Source organism: Canis lupus, chromosome 24 (assembly GCF_011100685.1).
Source record: "Canis lupus familiaris isolate Mischka breed German Shepherd chromosome 24, alternate assembly UU_Cfam_GSD_1.0, whole genome shotgun sequence".
NCBI classification, from domain to species: Eukaryota; Metazoa; Chordata; class Mammalia; order Carnivora; family Canidae; genus Canis; species Canis lupus.
In genome coordinates, this window is record NC_049245.1 from 34,661,480 (window position 1) to 34,689,459 (window position 27,980).

At 47.4% G+C, this 27,980-nt stretch overlaps 1 protein-coding gene across 2 annotated transcripts in view; it reads left to right on the plus strand.

Annotated features, from left to right (window-relative positions):
- Nucleotides 1–5,434: 5,434 nt before the first annotated feature.
- The window catches only part of EYA2 (EYA transcriptional coactivator and phosphatase 2), a 264,015-nt gene continuing 241,469 nt past the window's right edge, over nucleotides 5,435–27,980 (plus strand). For both annotated transcript variants that reach the window (XM_038572509.1, XM_038572510.1), the window contains exon 1: nucleotides 5,435–5,516. The gene's annotated coding sequence lies outside the window, so the exon portion shown is untranslated. The remainder of the gene's footprint in view (nucleotides 5,517–27,980) is intronic.

Below are 27,980 nucleotides of genomic sequence, written 5' to 3' on the forward strand. Positions count from 1 at the left end.
CACCAACCTGCGACAAGTATCTTGGTGTCTTGATGCCGCTCCCCACAGGGGAATGAGCATCTCCCCCTGAGCATCGGTGATCCTGAAATTCTGGAGCTCTGCCTGGAATTGCACCCAATAATTGATTTCCCATTATTTTAAATGGGAAGACTTACAACGCATGACATGTCACCCCGAGCCACCAAACAATCTCCTTTTTTTTTTTTTTAACCAAACAATTTCCTAAAGTGGAACTAAACACTTGAAATGCTGACCGAGGATCAGACTAGCTTGTTAAGGTGGTTGAGGGCTTAAAGACTGGCTTCCTGATCACCAAGCAATTACTTAAGTTTGCCACAAATAGTTGCATTCATGGGGACACGGCCACATCTGACTGCATGTCTCTTTCTTCACTTCTTGCTGCACTTTGCAAAATGTAATGCGGATACTGTCTCAATAGTAGTGGAAACGTTCCTTTCCCTACATGTCCTACTGTCCTACATGTTATTCCTATAGAAATGCTACACAGAATTTTGAGGACACAAATATGAGTCTTTCTTTCCTTTTTTTTAAAAAAAGATTTTATTTATTTATTTATTTGAGAGAGAGAGAGTGAGCAGGAACAAGGAGGAGAGGGAGAAGCAGGTTCCCTGAGGGGCTCAATCCCAGAACCCCAAGATCATGACCTGAGAGGAAGGTAGACGCCTAACTGATTGAGCCACACAGGCACCCCAAGCTTTTCTTTATAAATTCTGGTGTGATCATTTTGAGAGTTGAGGCACCTGGGTGGCTTAGTGGTTGAGCATCTGCCTTCGGCTCAGGTCATGTTCCCGGGGTCCTGGGATTGAGTCCTACATTGGGCTTCCTGCAGGGAGCCTGCTTCTCCCTCTGCCTGTGTCTCTGCCTCTCTCTCTGTGTGTCTCTCATAAATAAATAAAATCTTTATTAAAAAAAAACAAATAAACATTTGTGAGTCATGCCTTCTATAAAATTTAGGTATTAAATACAGAGAGGCAATCTTGTATTTGTATTGGGAAATTATTGACCAGGGAGATGTTCAAAGTATGCCTGCTTTGTGGCCTTGGATTAAAGATAATATAAGATTTTATTTTTTGCTGAAGGGGTTTTTCATATTTCTCAGGCTTGCCAAAAGCCCCTTCCTCCACCTCCTCCCCATCCATATTACATATTGCCTCTTTTATAAGGACCCACAGGAAACCTTTTCTCCTGTACGGATATCGGACAAAGTTCTGATTGCTTCAAATAGTCCTGTTCGTTTCTATCTCATAGGCATTGAGATTCATGAATGCAGGGAAGCACTTTGAAATTCATGGTTTTCAATCTTGACTCTGCAGAACTTTGGGGGTTCCTTCAAGACCCTTTATAAGTACCCACAGGAGAGAGGTATGAGATTGGAGCCGAGATCCCTCACTTCCTTTTTCCATACTGAGCTTTTGTGCATGCTTGAAAGCCACTGATGTAATGATCTCATTTTCCTCTTTGCCTTGACGGCCAGGAAGCTCTAACTCCCAGTCCACCATTTGACAAGCGCTGAGGGCCTCCTGGCACACATTTTGATTTTCTTTTCTTTTCCTCCTGCTTTTCCTGTTTTAGTTATTCTGTTCCCATATATTGACGTTTTTGTATGCTGCCTCACATCCTTTTTGGAAAGAATCAAGGTTTACATGAATGCACTAAAAAAAAGGAGTACTTTTTGTTTGCAGGTGGAAAAAGAATGCATATAGAAATAAGGCATGATTCAACATAGAGAATACACATGTGTGTTTGTAGGATATGTATATACATGTTGGATACTTTGTGAAGCTTGCAGTTTTCCAAGCTAAGCTGGTCTTCTGGCTTGAGACAACATGTACTTGGAAGACTCTGGAGTGGGGAGAAAGTGTTTTACTCCTGGGTAGGCAAGCCTGTGCTCTACACTCCAAAGCTGCTGTATGGTTTAGCAGTTTTTCAGATTTTTGTCTGGGATTATTTTGCCGGTCATTATAAAATGAGAACAAGTACTTAAGAAAAAAAATCAAGGTAGAGAGAGGGACAGAAAGGGGGCGCTGCTACATAGGAAGGCAGCTAGCTGCATTTTGGGTGGTCTTCAATAAGAATTGAGAGCCTAACTCCTATCTGGGCTTCGACTTTATCTGCTGTGACTCTGTAGTCCAGTCGTTTTTCTCCCGAAGATGGGGACTCACCCTCTGCATCACCCAGGGTGCTTTTAAAAAATACTCATGCCTCAGTCCCTCCCCCAGAGAGTCTGGTTTAATTGGTCTGGGGTGGGGCCTCAGCATGGGGATTTTTAAAAGCTCCCCTGGAGATTCTAATGTGCAGCCCTCGGTTGAGAACCACTGCCCTAAGAAAAGGAAAAAAATAAAATTAATAAGCACCTGCCTCCTGTTTATCTCTTAAGGTGCTGTGGGGGGTGTGGCTGTGTTTTATGAGATAATGGGCCAGATTCTGGGGAAGGAGTAAAATGAAGGAAACAGATTAACCCTTTGGGCTCCATAGAGTACCCTGAGGTAGTATGTTTTTCAACATTTCCCCCATGATCTGCAGGAAGGAACCCAGCCTGACCCAGTACACACACACACACACACACACACACACACACACACTCTTATTGCATGCAATCCACTTGCTATTTTCTAGGCAGGCTATCCCATTCTATTCCTTTAGGGAAAAAAAAACTCTGCTTCCTGCTACTGTTTAAATAAAATTATATTAAGGTTCCACGGGCCAACATAAATGAAACACCTCAGGAGAGCATAAAGACACTTAATTTGGAACGACTTGGGGCTTTTTGCAAGATGCTGTGGGAAGAGAAGTTGTGTGTACAATGATAAGATTTGGTGAGCATCACTAGTACCAGCTACAGGCAGGTTAGAAAGTGTTTTACAAGCGTGACCTCAGTGAATTATCACAAAAATATCACATGGGTACAGGTATCTTCGTTTTAGAGATGAGGAAATGACGGCCAAGTACATATGTATGTTCTGCCTCTAGGAACAGAAGAGTCCCCTCGGAGCTACAGGTCTGGTGCTTACTTGGCTCATGGAAGGAGAACAGTCATTACTGAGTACATTTGCTTCTACCTAAACCTGTAAGAGTGGAAAGTGGAGAATCAGCTCTGGCCAGAGGTGCATGCAGGTATGGCAGGGCCTGCAGCACACACAATTTGGGAACCCAATTTAAGAAAAATGATAGAAGCCCCAAATTAGGTACAAACGTGGATATTTCTTTGAATTTAAGAAAACACATAGCGACAAATTCAGATTTTAAGAAGCTGAAAAATACCACAAACATCACAAAATTCCCAACTCAACTTTCCCTTGACTGGATCTCCAAAATGCCGGTGGCCACACCCACACCACCCCCTGGGGATCAAGTACTAGAGTGGAGAATCAGAATGGGAAGAGACAGCTCTTTACTGACTGCACCTAAATGACAGTGTGTTGATAGGGACCTAGGGATGTGTTCACAAAGTCATTTGTTCATGTCAAATGTACAAAATGCCAGAACCTTAGAAACAGAGCCAGCGGGTGAGGGGCTCAGGAGCTAAAGCTTCATCAGCTTTCCTGTAACCCACAGCTGGAGTTGAAATCTGGATATTATATCTCAAAATCAAGGGCTTTGGCATCAGCTGGACCTGAATTTCAGCCCTGGATCAGCCACTTTCTGCCTTCTTTGAACTTGGTCATTTGTAAAATGGACATGCCTACAGCATCTATCTACCTATGGGTCTCTTGGGGATTAAATGGGATAAGGAAGGGGTGGGCACTGCTGGATGATCTTGGGTTGCCAGATTTAGCAAAGAAAATACAGGACATCCAGTTAAATTGGAATTTGAGCAGAACAATGAATAATTTTTTAAAAGATTTTATTTATTTATTCACGAGAAACACACAGAGAAAGGCAGAGGCATAGGCAGAGGCAGAAGCAGGCTCCTCACAGGGAATCTGATGCGGGACTCCATCCGGGGACTGGGATCACGGACTGAGCCCAAGGCAGCCGTTCAACCGTTGAACCACCCAGGCATCCCAATAACTTTTAATATAAGTATTATCAGCTTTTGCTTAAGACATCATGCTAAAACTTATTTCTTGCTTCTCTAAAATTCAACTTTATCTGGGGACCCGGTTTATTTTTTATTTTTTATTTTTTATTTTTACTGAGCTTAACGAATGGCAGTGGTTGGTATTGATTTTGGATTGCAGCATCCACAATGAAGTGGTCGTCAGGGAGAAAAAAAAAAAAAAAAGAACAAAACTGCCTCAACTCTGTTCCAGTTTATCGTGGGGAGGATTGAAAGAAGTGACCAGAAGAGGATGAAGGGAGTGAGGTCCCTCAGTTTGAGGGTGTGTGGGGTGGGGCATGTGCCACTGATTTTAGGTAAGCCAGTTTCGTTCTTGGGACCTCAGTTTCCCTATCTGTAAAGTGGGTGAAATGTAGGTGGATGATCCCTGAACTCTCCTCCCTCAGATATTACCAGCAGTGGCCTTTCTTATAATTCAGCTGTCACCTCCTCCGAGAAGTCCTTCCAGATTCTTCCAAGATTACCGGCCCTGCGCCCCCGGCACATAATTTTCCCCCTCGATGATAATTCTAACTTTCTGAAATTACCTTGCGTTTCCACTTGTTTGTTTATGGTCTCCCTCCCCATGTGCAGGTAGTTCCCGAGCCCAGACAACGACTCTGTGGCTTGTTCGAGTCGAATCTCCCAGGGACTGTACCCGACACAGTAGATGCTCAGTGCGGGCTGGCTGGATGGGTGGGTGAATGGGTGGATGGATGGATGGGTGAGTGGGTGGGTGGGTGGGTGGCTGGCTGGCTGGGTGGGTGGCTGGGTGGGTGGGTGGATGGATGGATGGGTGGGTGGATGGATGAATGACTGAGTGGGTGGATGGGTGGGTGGGTGGGTGGATGGATGGATGAGTGGATGGGTGCGTGGATGGGTGGGTGGGTGGGTGGATGGATGGATGAGTGGATGGGTGCGTGGATGGGTGGGTGGGTGGATGGATGGATGAGTGGATGGGTGCGTGGATGCCGGTGTAATTGTCGAGGTGCTTTTCTCAGGGGCCGCGCCCGGGTTGCGGAGGGAGGAGGTGGGGGTGCGGGAGGGTGGGGAGGAGGCTGCGCCCTCGCGCCCCCGGACGGGCGGCAGGAGCGGGCGCGCTGGGCTGGGCTGCAGGCGCGGAGAGCAGCGCGGCGGCGGCGGCAGGGCCGGGTCCCCGCGCCACGCGCGTCCAGCCGGAGGGGGGGAGGCGTGTGCGCCCGCGGAGCCCAGCGCCGCGCCTCGGCGCCCCCACGCGCCCACGCAGCGGCGCGGGGACCGGGCGGGGGCAGAGGGAGGGCCCGGCCCGGGGAGGGGAAGGGGCCGGTCCTCCCCGCGCAGGCAGCGGCCGCCGCAGCCCAGGAGGCGGAGGCGGAGGCAGCGGCGCGGCGGCAGAGCAGCTCGGTGCCCGCGCAGTCAGCCCGGCCGCGTCGGACCCGCGCCCGCCCGCGCCGGGGCGCCCTCTCCACCGCGCGCGGTGAGTACCTCCCGCCGGGCTCCCCGCCTGCGCCGGCCCACGCGGACCCCTGGGCTGGCGCCTCCGCAGCTGTCGGGGCGCTCGGGGAGGGGCGGGGGCGCACGGGCACCGCGGGCGCGTGCCGTCCCGGCAAAGCCGGGCTCCGGGCCTCAGTTTCCTCGGGCGCTCGGAGTGGGGGGCGGGGGGGGGGGCAGCGACTCAAGTTTGCACTCGGGCGCGCGGGACAAGTGCATGCGCGCGGGTCGGTGTAGACGCGGTGGGTTGCGTTTGGCTCCTTTCCGGACCCGGGTGGTCGGCGACCAGGGGTGTCCCCCGCTTTCCCCTCCCTGCCCCGGCACCCCCCGGGTCCGAACCGAGGAGGCGCCGGGAGCCCCCCGCACGCCCACGGGCGCCGTCCGTGGAGCCCCCGGGACGGGGCGGGAAGGGCTCGCCCACCCTGCGCGGGGCCGGCTCGGGGTGGGGGGTGGGGGGCTTTGCACCGGGGCGGACGTCCCGGCGCTGGCTGAAGCCTGAGTTTTTGCAACCTGGGGGAAAAAAAAAAAAAAAAAAAAAAAAAAAAACTTTGCTTCCGAAGACCGTGGAGACGGAGCCTCGGGTTTTGCTGTAATGGGAGAAAGTGGAGAGAGGACTTGCCTGCTAGCCGTGCAGGCTGGAGCTTCAGCGGCCGTGCTGGCCTCAGCCCCGCAGATTTATTTCCTGCCCCCAAATAGAGTCCGGCCGCGCCGGGGATCCTCGGAGAGCCTGGCCCTGAAAGGACTCGCATCGCGCGGTCCTCGGAGCGCATTTCTCAGGGGCTGGAGGCGAAGCGCTCCGGCCGGGAACCCAGCTGCTCCCGAGCGCGCCCGGCGTGCACGCTGCGGGCTGAGTGCTTTTTTTTTTTTTTTTGCAAAGCGAGCCTGAGCTGCATCTTTATGGATCCCGCTTCCTTCCGTCCCCCCTTGCTCCCCGAAACGCTACGTGATCTTTAATGACTTTTCTTTTAGATATTTGTAACGTGGAGGGATAAATCAGCTCCCGGTGGGGAGGGTACCTTTTCGTGACCAGGTACAGCGAAGCGAGTGAACCTCGGGGGCCGGTTGTTGAGCGAGGGCAGAGCCGGGAGGCAGGATGATTTACAAACACCGAGTAAGGATTTGAGTGCTGAATTATGTTTGAGTTACGGAGCTCCCTTCCAAAGGAAATTATAACCGGCGGATGATTGCTGTATTTCAAAACCAAATCTTGAGCCCTTTCATGAGCCCTTTCTTGCCCCAGTGCCATTTCTACTCCCAGAGTAGGACGGCTGAACCAGTAGCCACATTTCCAGCCTCTGGGCCTTGTGGGGCGCTGGGGGTGGGGGGAGGCAGGGCAGGGAGACCTCCTTTTAAAAATAATCTTGGTGAAAAATCTTCCAGGCAGCTCTACCCAAGAAAGGTTCGCGTTTTCCACTCTTTCTCTCCCCGTCTTTGAACCCCTTAAACATTATACTTCCTTGCCTTTAGACATCCTGAGACTAACATAATAAAAGATGTATGTCATAAACGGTGATGGTTTGAATCTTGCTTTTGACTAAACATAAAGTCGTGTTTGTAAGGGGGAAAAAAAAATCTCCTTGTCCTTGGAGGAAACTCTACTGTTTGGCACTTTGGACCAATGCGACTAGATCCGAAAGGGCCTCAACTTTGTAAAAGCCGATCGTGGGTCCTACACGTCCTTGGTAGTCTGGCCGTTCTTCTCTTGTGATGTTTAGCTTCGCAGTATTATTAACTGTTTTATCTTAAAGGAATTGGCATTTTTCCTCTGCCTTGGAAACAGCTCACCTCGCGTACTGGCTGTGTGCGTAAGAGAATACTCTATGAACGGATCAGTCTCTTTCCTAATGTTAAATGGCTACAGGAAATAAAATAAAATAAAAAGATGTTATTCCGATTCTTTGGGATTTTTTAAAAACCAGATGCTTTCATCACTTAAGTTCTAAAGTCTTCTTTTCATGCCTTTTGTGTTGTATTAAACACATCATAAAGAGCTATGATTTGTTGACTTGTTATAGGATTACCATTTGGCAAAAACACCCAAGACATGCTGTTTCAAATATGTGGTCTTACTTCTGCTTTAAATTGCACGTACAAGATTGCAAGCCTCGTTCCAGACGGATAAATTGATAAAATGCTAGCTGCTGTTGGAATAAGGAAGGAGTCCTCAGAAAAAAAACAAACAAAAAACAAAACAAAACAAAAAAAAACAACTCTCTATGGTGGAGCTAAGTACATTTTGAATTGGGTGAAGCCAGATAAGGAGGACCCCGGCAGTTTGTGAAAAGGTATATACGGTCCAAGAGCGTCCACTTTAAGACGTTTTGCGTTCCCCCATGACAAGATGACTCCCTTCCCACAAAGAAGAAACATTTCCTTATTTTTTCAGTTGCTTTTCCAAAGATAACTTGTGTTCGGGCGCGGGAGACCAGAGTTATGCAGAAATCCAACCGTAACCGGCTCCGAACGAGGACCCGTTCTCGCTTCTTCCACCAGATGTTTTTTAGGTGTCCTCAGCTGGAATGCCCAGTTTGAAACTAATTAGGCCAGCAATAAACTCCTTGTATAATAAAATCGCAGGCCGTTATGGTGCATAAGCGGGGTTCCCAGCAGCTCATGACAGATGCCTCTCTCTCGGAGAGAGAGAGAGAGAGAGAGAGAAAGAGAGAGAGAGCCCATAACTGTCAGCAGAAAATGAAGGGAGTGGAAATATCTTGTTCAGACCTTTGCCGGTCCCTAAATATCCACGCACACCTCCAACAGCATGTTCCCTTCTATAAGGCATGGGTGGATGTTGTCTCCAGGTAGGGTTTTGTCTTTGCTGGGCAGGCCTCCTTACTATAAAAATGCTTTTGCAAGAAGTTAACAGCACAAGTATGAGGCAGTGGCCACAGGTCTGAGGTGTGTGTGTGTGGGGGGGGAGTGTACGTGTGTGTACGCGTGTGCATGTGTGCAGGCTGGGGGAGAAGGCTTTCTCTCATGTGGCAGGGTAAAAACTCATCTGCTTCTCACCTAGGCACAGATAAAGTGCTAGGCTGTCTGGCCTCCTAGGCACTGCTTGGGGGACAGGAGAACCTCCGTCCCCAAAAGATTTTTTATTGAGGGGGGAATCTGCCCACCAATGTGTTCTCTGTATCTGTGGGGCTTATGGGGGTGAGGTGGCTGGTTATTCAGTTACCTCCAAAGGCTGAACCTTCTGACTCTTGCCAAGACTGGGTTTTGTTGGTGGAAGGAATTTTTTTTTTCTAGCTAGCTGCTCTCAAAAAGGAGTTGGTGGACTCTGCTCAAAAAGGAATCTCTACAGAGAATTAACCCCAGAGTTGAGAAAACACAGCCTGTTGACAGAAGACACACACACACACACACACTCATGCACACTTCCCACGGCGCCCCTCTCGCTCCCCACCTTCCTCTCTCACCCCCACCCTCCAAATCCTAACAGCTTCCTGAATGGCCCATTCCCTACATCCCCTATTGTTGGTGGCAGTTTGGACAGCCCCAAATGTACACAACCCAAAGACGATTCTAGTAGGGAAACGATTAGCAGAGAATTTGCTTGAGACAATGCTTCATTTGCGCTATTTGAAGATCTTAACTGGCCTAATGGTGTTTGACTAACTAACACCTCTTCTAATCCGAGGATAAACACCCTCCGTCAGGTGGCAAATACTTGAAGTGACTGGCTCAGACCCACTTGTCTCTGTAAATGAGTCGGAGGGGGCCGGAACTTGTTCTTCATGGCATGTGATTTAAAATCGATTTCAGGGTACGAAGTACCTTCCAGGTATATTCAGGGGATAGAGAACCAAAGAAGCCACAAGCTTTTCAATTTAGTTTTGCTGCTTTTTCTTCTTCTTCTTTTTTTTTCCCTCACTCTTCTCCTGCTGGTGTCTTTGCCCTTTCTCTGCATTTGCAAATTCCATCCTTGTGTTTAGTAGTAATGAGATGGAAATGCCTGCTACGTATTGAACACTTGTGTGCCAGCCCTAAATTCTATTATTAGTAGTGGTATTAGTATTAGTAGCATTAATTATTATTATCATAGCTCAACTTTGTTAACCAGAGAACTGAGTCTCAAATCAGATGACTCACGAGAGGCTGCAGAGCCAGGGAAAGCAGAACCGAGGCCTTCAGACCTCTGCGGACGGTGCCTTACCCATGTGCTATGAAAACCTTGGCCCAGAGAACATTCCTGCTCCCCTTTCCCTTGGAAAGAGATGCCAAATTAGGCTGGTCCGAAATGCACGGAACTCAGTTATTTTCTGAATTTTCCCTGATGTTTTTCTTGTTGTTATTGTTGTTTTAAACAGAAGAAAAATCGTATCAATTATGGAGAAAACACAAATATGAGCCTTCCTGAGTCATGATATTCAGCACGTTGTATACGGTTCCGTAAAGGAAAATGTTTATTTACAAGGCCTAATTCAATTTGTTCTTTGATACTATAATGCTACACATTTCAGTTCCTAAAAAGAGTCAGTAAGTTTACTGGCAGTGGCAAGGCCCTAAAATGTTCTGGTAGACGGTCCAAATCGAGTTTACCGGAAGGTGCTGGATCACTATAGTGGGTTGTTGTTTGGGGGTCAGATTATAAACATTTGGAGAGCGAAAAATAATTTGGAACAGGTGGTCCCAAGAGTCAGGTAACTGGAATGATTTATCTCTGCCACTTTGAAGGTTAATGAGGACGTCAGTTGCCTGAATCTGGGACCGGCAGGCAGAGTGTCAGGGGGGAGGCTGAGAGGGCCCCCACTCTGGGACAGAGCCTGGCAGGATGGATGAGAGGGGCTCTGCACACAATCCGGGGTCCCTAGAAAGCGGGGCCTCCTTGCTGTTGTCATTGCCCTTTGAGGATCCTGGTTTAGGGCAAAGATGTGCCTGCTAGTGCTTTTTTTTTGTAGCGTCTGCCTCCGCGTTGCGACGTATCCAGAAATTGAAAACAGGAACTCAGATGAGTAGATAGGCGAGGGAGACAGGTTTACATCTGACCAGTTTTGAGACTGTGCACATGGTCCACTTTCTTTGCCATGAGATGGCTAATTTAGGCAGATTCCGAGATGAACAGAGTGTTTAAAAGAAGGTAGGACTTTTTTGTCGTTTTGCATCAAGAGCGTTGGATCAGTAACATGTGCTGATTTTCCTTGGCACTGGATTTTTCCCCCACTCTTTTCCCTTGTGAGTATCTAGTAGAGTTAGATTTTTAAAATCTGCACGTTCCCAGACGTCACGGATCTGTCCCTACCTACTCAGAGTCATTCCGAAGAGAATTGGCGACTCCCTGTGAATGTAACGAGAGGAGTAGAGATAAAAATCGACATTTCCCCCCCCCAAAGAATGAGGAACTGGAGGGCCTGACTACTGTATGAATATAGCAACTCACTTGTGTCTCGCCTCAGCTGACTCTGTCAGTTCCCCTTTCTTTTCTATTCATCTCCCAAGAATGGCCTTTCATAACTGAAACGTACAGCGTATTAGCCAAAAGACATTTTAATTTCGTAAAGAAAAATCATGCCAGAGACAGCCGGGTCTGTTTCAACCATTATTGTTCTGTAGCGTGCATACTTGGGGTTTCATGGTAAGATGTGGCTTTGCCAAGAAAGAAAATCACAGCAAGAAACTATGCTGAAAACATATACACTTCTGTTTAAGAAATGGGAAAAACACGGAAAAATCCACGGTAATTGCTTTAGCGTGAGTTTTAAATGTCATTGTTTGACTTATGTCAAAAAGTCCCTCTTAGCTAATTCTCACATAGGCTGTGACCAAATAGCTCACCTTAAAAAATGACAATGGCCAGTCTTCACTTTGATGCTCTTTGAGGCTTTAAGATAGCTTTAGTCCTAGGGGAAACGTGCCAAATTTTTAGATTGTACGGGCCATTTTTTTTTTTTTTAGGTTACTTAGATATCGATTTTATTTTCTTGACCCAAAATAAGAAAACATGGGGAATTCTCAAAAGCTTTTTACAGGCTGCTATTATGACAAGAGAAGCCAAACCAACATGTATTAGGTCATGAGCTTAAAGTGCATAAATAAGCCCTATGAAGGTCACCAAAACAGAGCGAAAACCACCAGTTCTCCTTACCTCGGCCAACTCTACATTCCTGCTGGTAGATGTGTTTGGTTGAAGTGGACACAGAAATGGGGGCTGCAGAGCCCACGGCTGAAAGATCTCAATTTGATTAGGGCTCTGAGGATGAATGAAGACGCTCTTGGGGTCAAGTGAGGTGTGGAGGCTGGAATTCCCATCCCCCTCGGAACCCTCCCCTCTCCCAGCCCCGCAGAAAAAGCAGGTTCCAGGGCTGCCCCTTACTCGGAGGCAGAAGTCTCATTCCTGGTGTTTGGATCTGCTGCAGCCGGAGCAGCAGAGGTCGAAATGTCTTTTGTTTCCTTCTGGTCAATTCCTTCACCTCCCATCCCCTTCCTATAGTCACTTCGAGGTTAAGGTATTAGTTGTCTCCAAAGCAATTTCTTTCTTGTTCCTACAAACACAGATGTGTTTTTTAGCATGTGGGGTGCGCCGTGTGAGTACACACCTTTAGGTCTTTGTTGATGGGCAGCTCCCTGAAAGGCACTGAGACAGAGGGGGTCTAGTGTATCCCCGAGTTTGGTACCAGCCTCAGTGCTGATAGAAACCCCATGTAGGGAGGAAGCCTCCTTTCAGAAGAGATAGGAAGGGGGCTCCTGGGTGCATCAGTGGGTTCAGCGTCTCCCTTCATCTTTGGCCAGGATCTTGGAGTCCTGGGATCAGGCCCTGCGTCAGGCTTCCTGCTCAGCAGAGAGGGAGAAGCAGACTCGTCTGTGCGCTCTCTCTCTCTCTCAAAAAATAAATAAATAAATAAACAAAATCTAAAAAGAAAAAAAGAGAGACAGACAGAAAGGATGTCAATGCAAAGAGAGTGTTTTCTTTTGTGGGTATGTATCATTTGTAGGTATGGGGACTTCTGTTTCAGGGTTTTCTAGAAACATTTGTCTCTCCAGCAAAGGTATGCATGTCCTTCTCAGTTGGGAAGGTGGTGGATAGGGAAGGAGCACAGGAATCAGATTCCTGTACCTCTGGCCTTTTGTGTGACTGGTACAGTAGAGGGAAGTGGTGACTCGCGGCTGGGATGGTGTCATGTGGCATGACAAGTTGTGACTTGCCGCTTGTGTTGTAAACAGAGTCTTGGCCCCATCCGGCTGTGGAGAAGAATGGAGCCGAGGAGATTATTCACTTCTGGTCTGCCACGGGCCAGAGCTCTCTGGTGCTGTCCGCTTGCTACAGAGACCATGCTCCCTGGAGACGTTAATGTTGGGATGGGCAGAGAAGGAGGGGGACGTGCAGAGAAGGAGGGGAGAAAGAATGTCTTAAACTCAGCAAATGTCTGCAAGGCTCCAAATGTCTTCTGCGTTGCTCTGGCGCCCACAAGAAAGGCAGAGTGATAAAAGGACATAGAAGCAGGCTTTGGGGGGAGGGGGAAGAGAAATTGGAGGGCACACTAGTGGTTTGATCTAGAAGGGAGAATTTTCTGACACTTTGGGATCCCTGGAATGCCTTGCTGGGGTGTCTTTAGGAACCTGATTTTAGAAATGTCTTTTCCTGCATCTTGTCTGTCCTTTCTTTATTCATTTTTAGCAAATTAGTTCTTGTTTGTTTGTTTGTTTGTTTGTTTTTAAGAAAACGTAAGACTTTTGGGGTCATAACAAGTGGCCCATTTTTATTGAACACTTACTATGTGCTAGGCATCCACGCTAAGCAAACACATTTCCATCTCCAAACAGCCTTAGATGGAGTGTGCTATTGTTTTGCATATTTTAAAGATGCAAAAATTGAATCTCAGGGAGGTGAAGTAACTTGCCCAGGGCTACATGGCTCATGTTGGAGCCAGGATTGACCCAGTTTCGATTCTTAACCACTCGGATATCCAGGCCCCCCTGGTGTAATAAAAACTACCTTTCCTCTACAAGTCTGGCCCGGAGAGCCAGATTTCAAAGTTAATCTCCACTTGTTTTGCTTGGGGGATTTTAGCTGATGGTCACATAAAAAGTTGGATCCAGAAATAAGAGACATCTGCTGATTCTCAGAGAATCTGGAGCCTGTCCTTGTTTGTAGAAATCAAAGAAAGTTTAGTGTTGGAATCTATTGAAATGGTGGCCACATCTCTGCAGGTAGCGGGCCTAAGGAATTGCCTATGGCTGCTTCTGGGCTAAAGTAGCAGAGTTGAGTAGTTACTGTAAGACCGCATGGCCCTTTATAGAATAAGTTTCCTGACCCTTGAGCTATTGCAATATGACAAGACAAATTTTGTTGACAAGGAAAGACATGCTCTTGGGACAGGACATGGCATAGACCATCTCCCTGATTTGTGATTTATTGAGTGCCTCCTATGTGCCTGATACATTGCATGGTGCTGGGGGAAAGTTACAAATGCATTCATTTTTTCATGCATTTATTCGGCAGTATTTACTGAGCAGTGTTTTAGGCGCTGGGCTGATTACTGGAGATCCAGAGGCAAAAAGGACCCGATCTGGCACCTCTGATAGCAGGATCCCAATGCGTCTCCACCAATATGGGACTGCCTCTTCTTCACCTTTGAGGATCTAGAGGGCAGTGATATGACTTCTTGAGCTTCCCGCTATTCAAGCAGCAGGTTGGAGAAAAAGACCCAACTTTGTAGACTCTTACTTCAAAGCAGGCCTGCCTAATTCAACAAGCAGTATACTGGCTTTTGTGCCTAGAACTATGTTGGGGAGTGTGACCTTCCTTCTGCTTTGGTCAAGAGGTGGTGGGGAACAAGTGGTGGTGGTGTGGGGAGGTAGGAATCAGGCTTCCTGAATTTAAGCCTTGACTCTGACGTATAGCCTACAGATTAAGAGCATGAACCCAGGAGCCGGGCTGTTTGGATTCAAATCCCTGCTCTGCATAAACCAACTATTTAACTTTGGGCAAGTTACCAAATTTCCCTGTGCCTCGGTTTCTTCATCTGTAAAACAGAGTGGATAACTGTGTGCCTTCCCCCAAAGAGTTGTGGAGATGGAGTGACTACATATAAAGTGTTTGCAATAGTGCACGGCAAACAGTATGAATTAGAGTTGGTGGCTATGTTATTTATTACTATTATCATTATTATTATTTATAAGCTGCACAAAACTGGGTTTCAGTTTCCTCTCTAGAAAATGGAGATGCTATAATAACAACACTTATAAATGCTCCAAAGGGCCATTGTGAGAATTTAAATGAGACAGGACGTATAAAACACTTTGCTTTGCTGCAGTGCCTGCCTATATGGAATACCCAATAGGGTAGCTCTTAGGCTCAAGCCAGCTCTTTTTGCCCTTGAGATTATAGGGAGTCACAGATTGGGTTGTCGATGTCCCTTTAAGTTATTGGTGAATTGGGTCCTTTTTCAATATCAAGAAACTGTAGGGCAGTGGTTAAGAGCACAGATCCTAAGTTCTGACAAACCTGAACCCACCCACCCCCAACTCACTAACTGTGCCATCTCAGGTGGGGGCTGACTCTCTCGGCTTCCCAGACCATGGAGGCAGTGGTCTCTGTTCCCTGGGTGGTGGTGAAGGCTAAAAGAGGTGGCACCCATAAAGCTCGGAGCAGGGTGTTTGGCACATAGTAAGCACTCAATAAATGGTAGCTTGTGTTATTATCACTCCTACCTCTTTGCTGCACCTTCACCCCCAGGAAAGCACTGAACATTAGTAAATTTTAATTTGAAAATAAAAGAACACATTTTAAAACTGCCAAACAGATTTAAAATAATATTCATTAAACAAAATTAAAATATTCTATTAAAGCCAGACTTTGGGCTCAGACCAAATTTTTATAACCCAAGCTTAAAGGCCAAGGAGTCCCCCAATCACAATGGGGACATTGTGATTGAACTTGAGACTTCAACGCTGCTATTGAGCAGTCTTTGAAATGCACGTTTCCCCGTTAAAATAAAAGGGAAGTCATGGGAAGAAAAAAAAATGAGGTTCTTGCTCACCCCAACAAACCTTAATGAATCGAAAAAGAAAAACAAAAGATTTCTCATTTTTTTCTTCTGCTACTTTATCCTGCCAAAGACGTGTGGCCCCCTCCTAACCCCACCTTTGCATGGTACCCGCTCAGAATGTTCCAGATCTGATATGCTTGACGAGCTGAGGTCGTCTAAATGCTGCTCTTCACCAGACTTGTATGGACGGTGGTGTGTTGCCGACAGCTGGGGCTCGGAAGCCCTGCTGCCAGGGTTCACATCTGAGCTATGTCCTCAGCTTCCCTGTTTGCTGAACGGAGATAAAATAGCTCCTATGTCGGGGCGTGGTGAGTGCTTGGAAGACTCAGGTACCCCTGTTGATGTTTAGCCTTTGTGCTATTATCTGGTCAATGAAACTGCCCCAGACTTTTGTGACTTTGAGGAATTCGCGCGTACAGGTATGCCTGCCTTCATCTGAGAGTTGCAAGTGAAAACGCTCTCAGTGTGCAGGGAGGGGAATGGGAAGGGAAGAAGTGGCTTTAAAAGTCTCCTGCGGGAGTTTTGATGTGTCAGACACTTTCACAAAGCTTGTTTAGTCCTCTCAAAACAAAATCCCATGACGTACAAAGGTCCATTTAGCAAGTAGGGAAACTGAGCCTTGCACTGCTCCAGTGGCTGCTCAGCGAGATTCCATCCCAAAGCGCAGACCGGTTCCACCCCGTGCCCTGCAGCCCTGCTGGCGCGAGCGCACAGACGATCCAGACACTTCTCCCTGACTGACCTGTGATTTGTGTCCTCTTTCTACATTTCAGTGACATCCTTCACCCTCACCAAGCCTGCATCTGTGTGGCCTTTTATCCGCCTTGCCATTGAGAATGGATGGATTTTTTCTTGAACAACCAATAAAAAAGGCAGTGGCAGAGGGCTGTGATGTTCTTCGCTAGGGGACATTTTTTGAGAACCCCTGCAGTTTCTGCCAACCGGGGTGGGGGGCATCACCTCGTCCGCAGACCAAACCAGGCCCTTGGCTCTGATGTGGGGCCAAGAGTCAGGTTATCAGAGGGTGGGAGGCTGCAGAAGAGGGTGTGGGATGGACTTCCCACCCTGCCACCCACCTGCTGTGTGACGTAGGGCAGGCATCTCAAGTCCTCTGAGCCTCAGTCTCTTCACTTGATCCTGGGGCACGTGCTGTCCACATCGGGTTTGTTAGACAGCTTCGGTCAGCGATGGGTGGGACACATTCTGTAGTTCTGAGAGCAGCGCTCTTAGATATTATGGATTTGCACCCCCCCCCAAAGTATTCTAAAAAGAAGCAAAAGTGAAGGTGGCTCGCCCCTGGGAATATTCTTGACTGTTCTTCAGTAGCTACTTGGGATTTTGCACATTTGGGAAGAATCTATAATCCTCCAAAGGACAGGCTTCCTTGTAATGGGGTGTTGTGTACCCTTTCCACGTGAACTTAAAACGTGCACAAGCGTTGTTCTTTCTTTGGAGTTCTGTCTGTATTAAGTATGCTTTTGGGAAAGATGTAACGAGCATCTTAAAACGAATGGTTTTTGCAACTTTTTACTGCTTAAGATAAAAATGGTTTAAGAATGATCAAGTCCATCAGGTAATTAGTAGCGTACATGGCACAAAAAGCAGGCCGACTTCATGAGTGAAGCTTAAGAAACACCAGCCTGGAGGTGTGACGTGCCCCAAGTCACAGAACCTTCCACTAGTCAGAATTACAGTTCTGCACTCCATTCTCAGGGGGAATAAGATGAAACTAATGAGATCTCTCCAGGATGCCATTAAAGCCGTCTCAGGGCACCTTAGTGTCTGGGCACATTTAGTCTTGTGTCGCAGATCTTCAAAAGAAGAATGACTTGCCTTTGAATGAATATGACGTTAATAAAAATGACCTCAGAATGCTTACTCCATGCTGGGATCTGTTCCGAACGAGTATAGGCAGCAACTCATGTATGCCTTACAATAATTCTATGAGGGAAGGGCCATAATTATTTCCACTTTAGAGGAGGAAAGTAAGGCACAAAGAGGTTAAGTGACTGGTTTAAGGTCACACAGCGTGTAAGAAACAGAGCCCGGAGTATGGTTCTAGAGGTTGTCTTTATAACTCCCGCACCCCCTGCCTCTTTAACTGCCTTTGACCTTCACTTAACTGGACAATTAATTAATTCCAGACCGGCATGAGAGGGAAGGAAGCAAAGAGTGTGTTAGCCTTAGCTATATTTTTTTCCTTTTTTTCAGGGCTTTTGTGTGTGTGTGTGTGTGTGTGTGTGTGTGTGTGTGTGTGGTGTATTCTATGGCTTTAGGTGCAGCATAATGCACCTGAGCTCGACCGTCAAGATTCAAATCCAGAGTCTACTACTCACTAGCCTCGTGTCCTTGGCTTTATAATAACCCCTCCTGGTCTGTTTTCCTCATTTGATTTTTTTGTTTTTTTTTGTTTTCCTCATTTGTGAAGCGAGTCCACATCCTAAGAGTGAGCAGCTCTGACCTGCAGACAAGAGCACCTGATGCACAGCCCGTCATGGTTAGATGCTCTCTATTACCTGTTGAGGAGCAAGTCCCCATAGAAATCGTGTCTCCCTGTGGGGCACAAGCACTGTGGTGTGGTCTGGAATGGGAGCCAAGGGGGAGATGCCTGGGACGTGAGGCTCAGGTTGGAAAGTGGACCAGGTTTGACCAGAGGACTTAGGATGGAGCCGGAGACACTGGCTTTCCTCATCCCTGCGTGAGAAGCTGCCAGGACAAGTCCCCCGTGGGCAGCCTGGCAGTCGGAGCCATCGGGGTTAAAATCTGCACGGATGAGAAACTGCCCATAGCTGAGCAGAGACCCCCATCCCTGCAAACTCCAGCACCAACATAAGCCCTAACTTCAGGACTCGTTTTTCTTCTGGCCCCCTTTCTTCTCCAGTGGACCGGCCCTTTTTCTCTAGAAGCATCTGCCTTGGTCTTCAGTGACCAAGTGTGCAGACTTTCTGGGTTTGGCTCCTTTTGCTTTCCTCGTCCACCCTATTCACCCTCCACCCCTGCCTCCCTTTACTTTTGAATATGGAAAACTTCCTCCCTCCCTCCCTCCCTCCCTCCCTCCCTCCCTCCCTCCCTCCCTTCCTTCCTTCCTTCCTTCCTTCCTTCCTTCCTTCCTTCCTTCCTTCCTTCCTTCCTTCCAAAATATGTAGAGAGCACCAGCTGTGTACCAGGAACTACTCTGGACATGAGGAATACAGTAGAAAACGAAAACAATCAAAGTCTGCTCCCTCACGGAGCTGTGATTAAGTGGAGAAAGACCAAAAATAAACACCCAAATACTTTAAGTACACAGAATGTCAGATGGTGGTAAGTCTGTGAGGAAAAATCAAGAGAAGGTGGATAGAAGGTGCCCCCTGGGGAGGGGAGACCTCACTAAGCAGGCAGCCTCTGGAGGAGTGAGAGAGCCCTGCTGTCTGTGGAAGAACATTCTAGAGAGAAGAAACGGCAAGCACAAAGCCTTGAGAAGGGAGCTGGGCGGGTGAGGGAGGGGTGGGGGCAGATGAGGTCACGGTGGAGGGACCCCATCGGGTGGGGCCTGGCTCAGAATCCAGCAGCCATTCTGTGTCAGTCAGGCTAGCCCAAAATAAAAATTAGTATCATTTTGAATGATTTTTAAAAAAGAAATACTCAGGACCCAGGGGCTCCTGAGTGGTCAGTCGGTGAAGCGCCTGCCTTCAGCCAGGTCATGACCCCAGAGTCCTGGGATTGAGCCCACACTGGGCTCTCTGCTCAGCGGGGAATCTGCTTCTCCCTCTCCCTCTGCTCCCCCCACCCATCACCACCGCTCATGCTCTCTCTCATGCTCTGTCTCTTTCTCAAATAAATAAATAAAATCTTTAAAAATAAAAATACACAAGACCTAAGTCTGAAACCACTAATTGCAAACTCCAAGTATCCACACAGGTAACAAAGTTAATGAAATGGGCAGAGTCATTAGCTGGGAGGAATGTGGGCTCTCTATTGCCAGATATTCTGATCTTTCAACTGAAAATGAAATCTGGATTTTAGGAGAAATGCCCCGAGTTTTAAGACACCATGAGGAACCACCAGAATGCACATACAGGCTGCCAGTCTGTGACTCCTGTCCCCAAGCACCGCCGTTGACCTTGGGAATCTCCTTTTAGTGAAAAAGCGTGAAGGCTTTATCTTGCTGTCTCTTTTCTCTTCACCAATCCCTGACCAGAAGGATGCCAAGAGATGCTAAAAATTGTTTCCAGGAAAATGTAGGACCAGAATCTCATGGGAACAGGGGCTGAGACTTCTTCCAAGGAGCAATCAGCTTGCTTCATTTTTATGTCTTTCTCAGGACGTTTTCCTGATCATCCCTCATCGTGGGTAATGACAACGTGGTCCAAATCTGTCCTCCTTCGGGTTTTCATTAGTTTCCTGATGATTATTATTTTGTCATCTGGGGTTGATTTAGGAGTGGTGAAATGTTTGCAGGTTTCATAATGGTTGTCAGCCACTGTTTAGAATGGCAAAGAACTTCTTGTGTTGCTCACATTGCAGGGACGGGGGTGGTAGTTTCCAATGGCTACAGACATGAAAGAGGAAAAAAGGGGGGAGCCCTGAAGGAAGCCACATCAGGAGATTGGAAGTTGAGTCAGTAGGTTGGGGCAGTGGGGGTGCAAGAGTGGGAAGAGCTCTCAGTGCTTTAAAGACCTGATGTGGGGAAGCCTGGGTGGCTCAGTGGTTGAGAATCTGCCTTAGGCCTAAGGCGTGATCCTGGGGTTCTGGGATCGAGTCCCGCATCAGGGTCCCCACGGGGAGCCTGCTTCTCCCTCTATGTCTCTGCTTCTCTCTGTGTGTCATTCATGAATAAATAAATTAAAAAAAAAAAATAAAGACCTGACATGCCCAATACTGAATTCATAGTCTCCCGTCTCCACCCCAAAGCTGGAGTTAAAGAAAAACCCGGCCAAGGGACCACATAGTTGTTGAGATTGTTTTGGATGTAAGTAACAAAATTTGGGGGTTGACTAAAGTTTAAAAAAAAAAATAAGTATTGACTTCAGGAAATGAAAAGTTCTGGGGAGTTCTAGTTTCAGGTATGGCTGGATCAAGAACCCAAATGTAGGGGATGTGCCCATCCCTTACTGGATATCCCTGTTTGGGACGATTCTGTACTCTGCTGTGCACCACCTCGGGATGTAGGAATGGGGTGTGAGAAAGACAGGCTCCTAAACTGAAGTCAGCAACATTTGCTGGAAGTGGAGAGTGGACTGGTTCCTTGCAGACCCATAGCTGCATCACGATGCACTTCTACATATGCCCCGTCCACTCTGTCTGTGGGACTGCAGTGCCATTTGTGAAATTTTTCATGTTTCCAGGCACCGTGCTACATACACCCTTTATGTGTATCATCTCTTCTCTTCAACCCTTCTGCAAGGTTGCTACTTTTAAGACACGCTACAGTTCTGCCTCCCATATGCTCTTTCCCACAGGCCTGGAGGATTATCTTTTTTTTCAAGTAAGGGTGTTCAAGGGAGGGTCATCCTTTTTCGTAGCCTCTTGTACAAAATTAGCACTGAGTATCTGGGAGGCTCCCGCCAAGCATGGGAGGTGCACCAGACTTGAGAGGAAGGATTAGAACAGAGTCAGTGTCACTTGGAGTGGAAGGAGTGGCCCGACTGTACTTATGCTTACATTCTTGGGCCTCTGGCCATCCTTTTCTCCTCTGACCTTTGCCTTCCGTCATGGCACCCACTGGATTTCTTCATGTTCCCTCTGGTGGCACTGCGGTAATGTCCGATGCAGCACGGAGACTGCAAGCCGGCAGCCAAGATGCGTTTTGTTTGGTCTGCAGAATATTTAAAACAGAAAATAGAGCCAACATTTGAAAAGCTGGACATTTCACACAAGAAGGCAGATTTCTGGCTTCCATTAAAAAATCAGAAGATCTGTCAACGCTGTGCCCACATTCCCACATGACTTCAATTGACTGGAGTGGGGAAACCTCTTTTAGGTGGATGGGTCGTAGCTCACCACAGTCCCCACCCTGCCCTATTGTCTCCCCAACCCTGGGGCTCGGGGTGAGTTGCCGTTGACCTTTGGGATGATGCTGTTGGCTGCCCTACAGTCAATTGAAGAGAGAAAGGAAATCTCTCCTGTATTAAGGTCTCCATCAAAAGTCTAAAAGTGAAACATAAACCAAGTCGGTCACTAGTATGAACAAAATTGGAGAAAGCATGTGTCTTCGGGTAAGTCAGAGCTTGTTGACCCTGGTGTTATTACCATGTGGGGTTGGACATCTGTCTTGTGCCTTCTGAGCTGGCATTTCACATGTCTGCAAATGGACCACTCCCCGTTCCAGAAGTAAATAGTTCGCCGGGTGCCAGGCACCCATCACCAGTTTGGTACGAAGAGTTACCATAAGCGAGAATCGCTGCTCTTGCTCTCAGTTCTCTCACGGCCGACCTAGGTTTGGCAGTAAAGGTTATGAGCTGGCTGATTTTGGTTTAATCATAGGTAGACTTGCCAACCATTGAGGCCGTTTACGACTGCCTGTCTAAGATGTTATAGAAGGAATTCAGCGTTGGATGAGAGGCTGAACCGTCTTAAAGACTCTTTGGAGAATTTCTTAACTTTTAGCTCAGAGAGGCCACGGTGGATGCCACTTTCAATATTCTTGCAAACAGTAGGTTCTCCTGGGGAGCGCGGGCAGCAGTCAAGGCTTGCTGAAGAGTCGGAGATGGGAAAGAGGGACCTTGGATGTCTCCTCCAGCTCCAGTTCTGAGCTGTGGCTCAGAGAGTGCATCGGCCCACACCTGGTCCAGTGTGTTGCCTACTGCATCTTGGTAGCTCATGGAGATGGTCTGCATTGGAACCCCAGGGGCGCCTGAGTGTCCAGAGCGGAAGATCTGTCCCCTGGGCTAGTACTGTGTATGATGTATTTTATTCTGGGCCTTTTGCATGTGCCTCAAATCCCATCAAGTGTCTGAAACACTGTCCCTGCATAGGGTCCCATAATTAGAATACTGGTACCATGTATCCATCCAACACACATCTGTTGAATACCTGCTGTGAGGCAGCCACTGTTCCAGGCCCTTAGCAAGCAACTGAAAGCAAAACTCACCTTGGGTTCTTGCTGTCGTGGAACTTGTATTTTTCAGGGAAAGCAATGGACAGCAAACAAGAACACAAATATAAATATAAATATATATATTTTGCATATGCATATACATTTATGTATATATTATTTGTATGTATATATGTATATTTGTATATACATATAGTGTGGCAGAGGATGCTGAGTGCTATGGAGGAAAACAGCAGGGAGGTAAAAAGGGGAGTGGTGTAGTGCAGCAGGGAAGAGTGGTATTTTTCATCTAATCTTGATTTAAAATAGAATGGTCACTGAAGGGAAAGTCACTTGGCTCTCTGGAAATAAAAGGCCCTGATTTGTAGCATTTGCCTCTTCCCATGGGATAAAGACTCCCACTGTGGCCTCTTTCAAGCTACCAGTCGTTTAACCAGCTCACACAGTTCCTGCAAATTTAGCAGCTATTTCTTGTAGGCTGGTGCTGGTCTGCTCCTGCACACCGGGGGCGGGGGCGGGGGGGGGGTAGTGGAGAGCCCACCCCGAAGCCCAGAGTGACCTGGTGGGGAGGCTGCTCAGGAGTAGTTAGAAGTCCACTGCGTCAGCAGAAGAGTGAGGGGAGGGGGCCAGGAGACATGGTATAGGGCATTTCGGAGATATAGGGCCTTTTAGGGCCCGCTTGCCTTTGTGGCCTCGGCTCTGAGTGAGGGTGAGGTGGGAGCTCCCAGAGGGCTCCAAGCAGAGGAGGGATGTAACCTGATGTTTAGCAGCATCCCTCTGGATGCCGTGAGAGCAGGCCACAGAGGCGTTGGGAGACTGTTGAGGCAAGAGGTCCTGGTGACTTGGTCAGGAGACAGGGTCAGGGACAGGGCAGGGGAAGGAGGAGGGCGGCAGGGCTGGTGGGTAGTTGGACTCGGGATGTATTTCGAAGATCAAGCCAATGGGATTTGCTGACAGAATGGATCTGGGAAGGGACAAGAGTCCAGGGTGACTCTGGGGCTTGGGGCCTGAGCATCTGGGAGACGGAAAATGGGTGATTGGGGAAGCAGGTTGGGAGGGAAGGTTGGGAGCACCCTCTGTAAACCTGGCCTTGAGCAGGTGCTTCGATGCACACCATCCCCTTGCATCCTCACGAAGGGGTTCTTTTATTATCCCATCTTAGAGAAGGTGTCCGAAACGGCCCTGCTGGAGCATGGCCAGGCCAGAAGTCCCACTGCTCTGGGTCCCACCATGTTTTCTTGGTGCTCCCATGTCTCCTCTTTGTTTTGAGAAAAGGAGGCAGAGAAACTTTGCAAAAGAACCCTCCCCTCTCCGAGGAGCTGAGTCTCTTTCCCTTGTTCGGAAAGAGCCCTCCAATGGTTTCCCCAGGCACAGGCTGGCTCTGCTCAGTGGATCCATCGCTGGCCTCTTTCCATGACAGATTCATTGGGGTCTCCCCATGAAGATTAATATTTCTTGACAGAACCCAACTTTTAAAAATGTTTTCATTCAATTTATTTAAACCTTAAAAAAACCCCAAAATATATGCATCCCTATGTTCATTGCAGCATGATTTTTAATAGCTAAGATTTCCCAACAACCTGTGTCCCCTGATAGACAAAAGGATAAAGAAACTGTGGGATATATGTTTACAACAGAACATTATTCAGCCATAAAAAAGAATGAAATCTTGCCATGTGTAACATCATGGGGGACATCACAGGTGTTAGGCTGAGTGAAATAAGTCAGATAGAGAAGGACAAATATCATATGAACTCTCTTATCTGTGGAATCTTAAAAAAAAAAACAGTAGTCTGTAGCTTTAGAAGGCTTCGGTTTTGTGCAGACATAGGCTTAAATCCAGATTCCACCACTTAAAAGCTCACCTGCCTAAGCCTCCGTTTCTTCATCTGTGGAATGGGTAGGTTGAGAGTTGCTCTGGGCTTAAATGAGATAATGTGTTTAAGGCACTTAGCATTGTGCCTGGCCCAGAGTCCACATTTAGCAAATGGGTGGGGGGCGGGCAGGTGGATCTCAGGACCATTTGAGAGACGGAATTAGAAAGTTGGGCTTAATTCTAGATGAAGGTTGACTTACCTTCGAAGCTGGGGTGGGCAAATGGGGCTGTGAAGCTCATTGTGCCCAAGAGCTTTGTGGCCTTTTTTTTTTTTTTTTTTTTTTTTGCGGGGAGTGGGTCGTGGAGATAGGAGGCCTCTCTCTGTGCTTCCGCTCTGCTCACCAGACGGCCGGTCCTGGGCCACTTGCTCTCTGGGCTCCCAGAGGAGCCGACTTCAGCCCCACAGTCTCTTGCCTTGCGTGGTCATTTGTCGAAAGCAGAACGGCATGTTCTCTCAACAAGCAAATCCCCAGATGTGAGCCCATTCGGGGCTGCCACGTTTTTCCTGATGGAATTCCTGACTTGGTGTGTTGTGTTTTTCTAAAAACACGCCCACTGCCTCCAAAAACCTCAGCCGGGGAAGAGAAACATTTCTCGTTGAATTACTGCTTTTTGAAATGGTGTCAAATTATGCCCCACTTTCATGGCCCAGATACGCCACTCTTTCCACTTACTGCTTTTGCGGACAAGGCTGCTAGATGGCAGAGCGTGGACAGAAAGTAGGCCAGCCCTGGCATGCTACAGATGGGAAAAGCGAGGCTCTGAGAGATCAAGCTGGGGGTGGGGGGTGGGCACGATGTGCTAAGTGGGTCTCAGAGCCTTGGCCAGACCTAGATCTCTGGATTCCTAGCCAGGTTTCTTCCTCCTCCATCAGAGGTCACAAACGGGCAGCCTGTGGCCACCTCTACCCCCCAGATGTGCTTTCTTTGGCCTATGAGTGTTTTGATTTGAATGAGTTGCCAGCGCTTAAAAATTAGGAGAGTCCGCATAACAGCCCAGATTTCTGGCTTCTCTCAGACCATTGGGAGATGTGCATTCCTCCATGGTGACAGTGGAGGGTCTCGATTTGCCACAGCCCCCCCCCCCCCCCCCGCCAGCATCCCTGGACACTGGGGCTGAATATCGCTTGCCATCATGGCACTTTCATGGCGCTTCCGTAGCTGGGTCTCTTTTGGTGGAATTAAGAGGAAAATAAAACATCTCTTGAACTTGTGTCTTTATCAGAAACAAAGAGGGGCTCCCAGGTGGCTCAGTCGGTTAAGCATCTGCCTTCGGCTTGTATCATGGTCTCAGGGTCCTTCTCCTTGCTCAGTGGGGAGTCTGCTTCTTCCTCTCCCTCTGCCCTTTCCCCTGCTCATGATCCCTGGCTCTCTCCCTTTCTCAGCTGTCTCCCTCTCTCAAATACATTTTTTTTTTAAATCTAGGAAGAAGAAGGAAAGGAAAGGAAAGGAAAGGAAAGGAAAGGAAAGGAAGAAAGGGAAAGAAAGGGAAAGAAAGGGAAAGAAAGGGAAAGAAAGGGAAAGAAAGGGAAAGAAAGGGAAAGAAAGGGGAAAGAATAGAGAAAGGAAGGAAAGAAAGGGGAGGGGGTATAAGAAAGGATAAGAAAGAAAGAAAGAAAGAAAGAAAGAAAGAAAGAAAGAAAGAAAGAAAGAAAAAGAAAGAAAGAAAGAAAGATCATCTGAAGCGGCTACTTATTTAAAAACTAATGGTACAGAGCATTATTTTTTTTTGTAGCAAGGAAGAAAATTTCTATGAATTTAATATGCAGACAGACTACATCAGTGTCGAAAATAGCCAGCCCTCTCTGCTCACTAATAGTGCCTTCCCTTCTCTGCCAGGATTACATTTGTGACCCGTGCATGCCAGGGCTGTACTTCCCACTTATTTTTTTTTAAGGCAAAATTAAATTTCTCTGACCTAAATCTGCCCCACTTTTTTGAAACTTGAAATATGATTAAACCGAGTTAAATTCAAAAAAGTTAAAAGTCTTTAATTGCTCAGGAAAGGGCGTGTGTGTGAGTATATATGTGCCTGTACGTGTGTGTGCATGTGTGTACATGTATGTGATATGCTGATTTATAGGATTTCCCCCGAGTTGGATGAAAGTGGTTTTTTCCCTGGCTCTGGGGCTGGCATTTCTGGACTTCGCTGTAAATTTAAGCTGAGGTGTGAAGCCAACTGGTTTTAACTCTCCTTTAATAGTGTATCAGTGAACTGGGCTAAGATTGGATTAAGATTGACTTTCCTTCATTAGGGAATGTACTGGGGTGGGGCAGCGTCCATGGACAGAAGAGTTAGGGATACCAAGTTTTCAAAATGACCATCACTTTCTTTCTAGGACAGTTGACCAAGAGAAGAGGGACTGGCACTTTCGGAATGCCTGCTGTGTGCCAGGCATTCATGTGAAGATTGTCTTTCTGTTTTCCAAAGTGAGCTTTGGAACTTTTTAAGATTTTTTAAAAAGATATTTTATTTATTTGAGAGACAGAGTGCACAAGTGGGGGCGGGGAGAGGCAGAGGGAGAGGGGAAAGCAGACTCCCTGCTGAGCAGGGAGCCCAATGCAGGACTCGATCCCCAGACCTTGAGATCATGACCTGAGCCAAAGCCAGATGCTTAAACCAACTGAACCAAGGCACTCCTGGACCTTTTTTTTTTTTTTTTTTTTTTTTTTTAAATATTGATGTGTTAATTTTTGTGTGTGTTAGGACAAGATATAGAAAGATAACCTATAAGGTACCTAACTGAGCAGTATGTGTTGGAATGAGCCTCGATATATCTAAGGGGTTAAAGGAATCCATTTAAAGAAAAATATGTAAATAGTACAGGTGGTTTGTGGATGTGACAAATCATGAATGATTGATTTGATGTAATCGTCACGGCACTTGGGAGTGGTCAGGTGGTCAGTCCACCCCTATGTTTGTAAACCCTCCTAACACCTTTTACTTCCTCAAGGCACTTGAACTTGTCATTAAACACTTCATTGTGTAATGGCTTGCATAATTCTGTCTGGGACCTTTAAGCTGTCTGGGCCTGTGCCTGCCATCTCATTGTTGTGTACCCAGCATCCAGGGAGCGCTGGGCACACAGCTGGTGCTCAAGAAATAACAGTACACGGACTCCGGCACGGCAAGAATTGCCATCCCCATTTTATGGATGAGGAAATTGAGGTGCAGAGGGCCTCAATGGCTCACTTAACATATGGAAACCAGGAGATGGCAGGCAGGATTCGAACTCCTGACTCCCGGGCTGCACGAGGCCTATGAGCTTTTTGTCAAACAGCAGCGGGCAGGACTCCGACCGTGACGCCTGGCCCCTAGCAAAACGAGGGAAATGAGGTGCACGCGGAGAATTTCGTGAAGCCAGACTGGTTCAATGGAAAGGATGGTCTGTTATTTTAATTTTCTTTCCATTGAGGGTGCTGACGTGTTTTCTTTTATGACTGTGAAATTTCTCATGTGTTGTTTTTAAACACTTTACTTGACAAATCGAAATAGCAGCCCGCTTATGGGGGTTCCCCCAGGTTTTTCTTGGTTTTGAGATTTTTCTAGTTT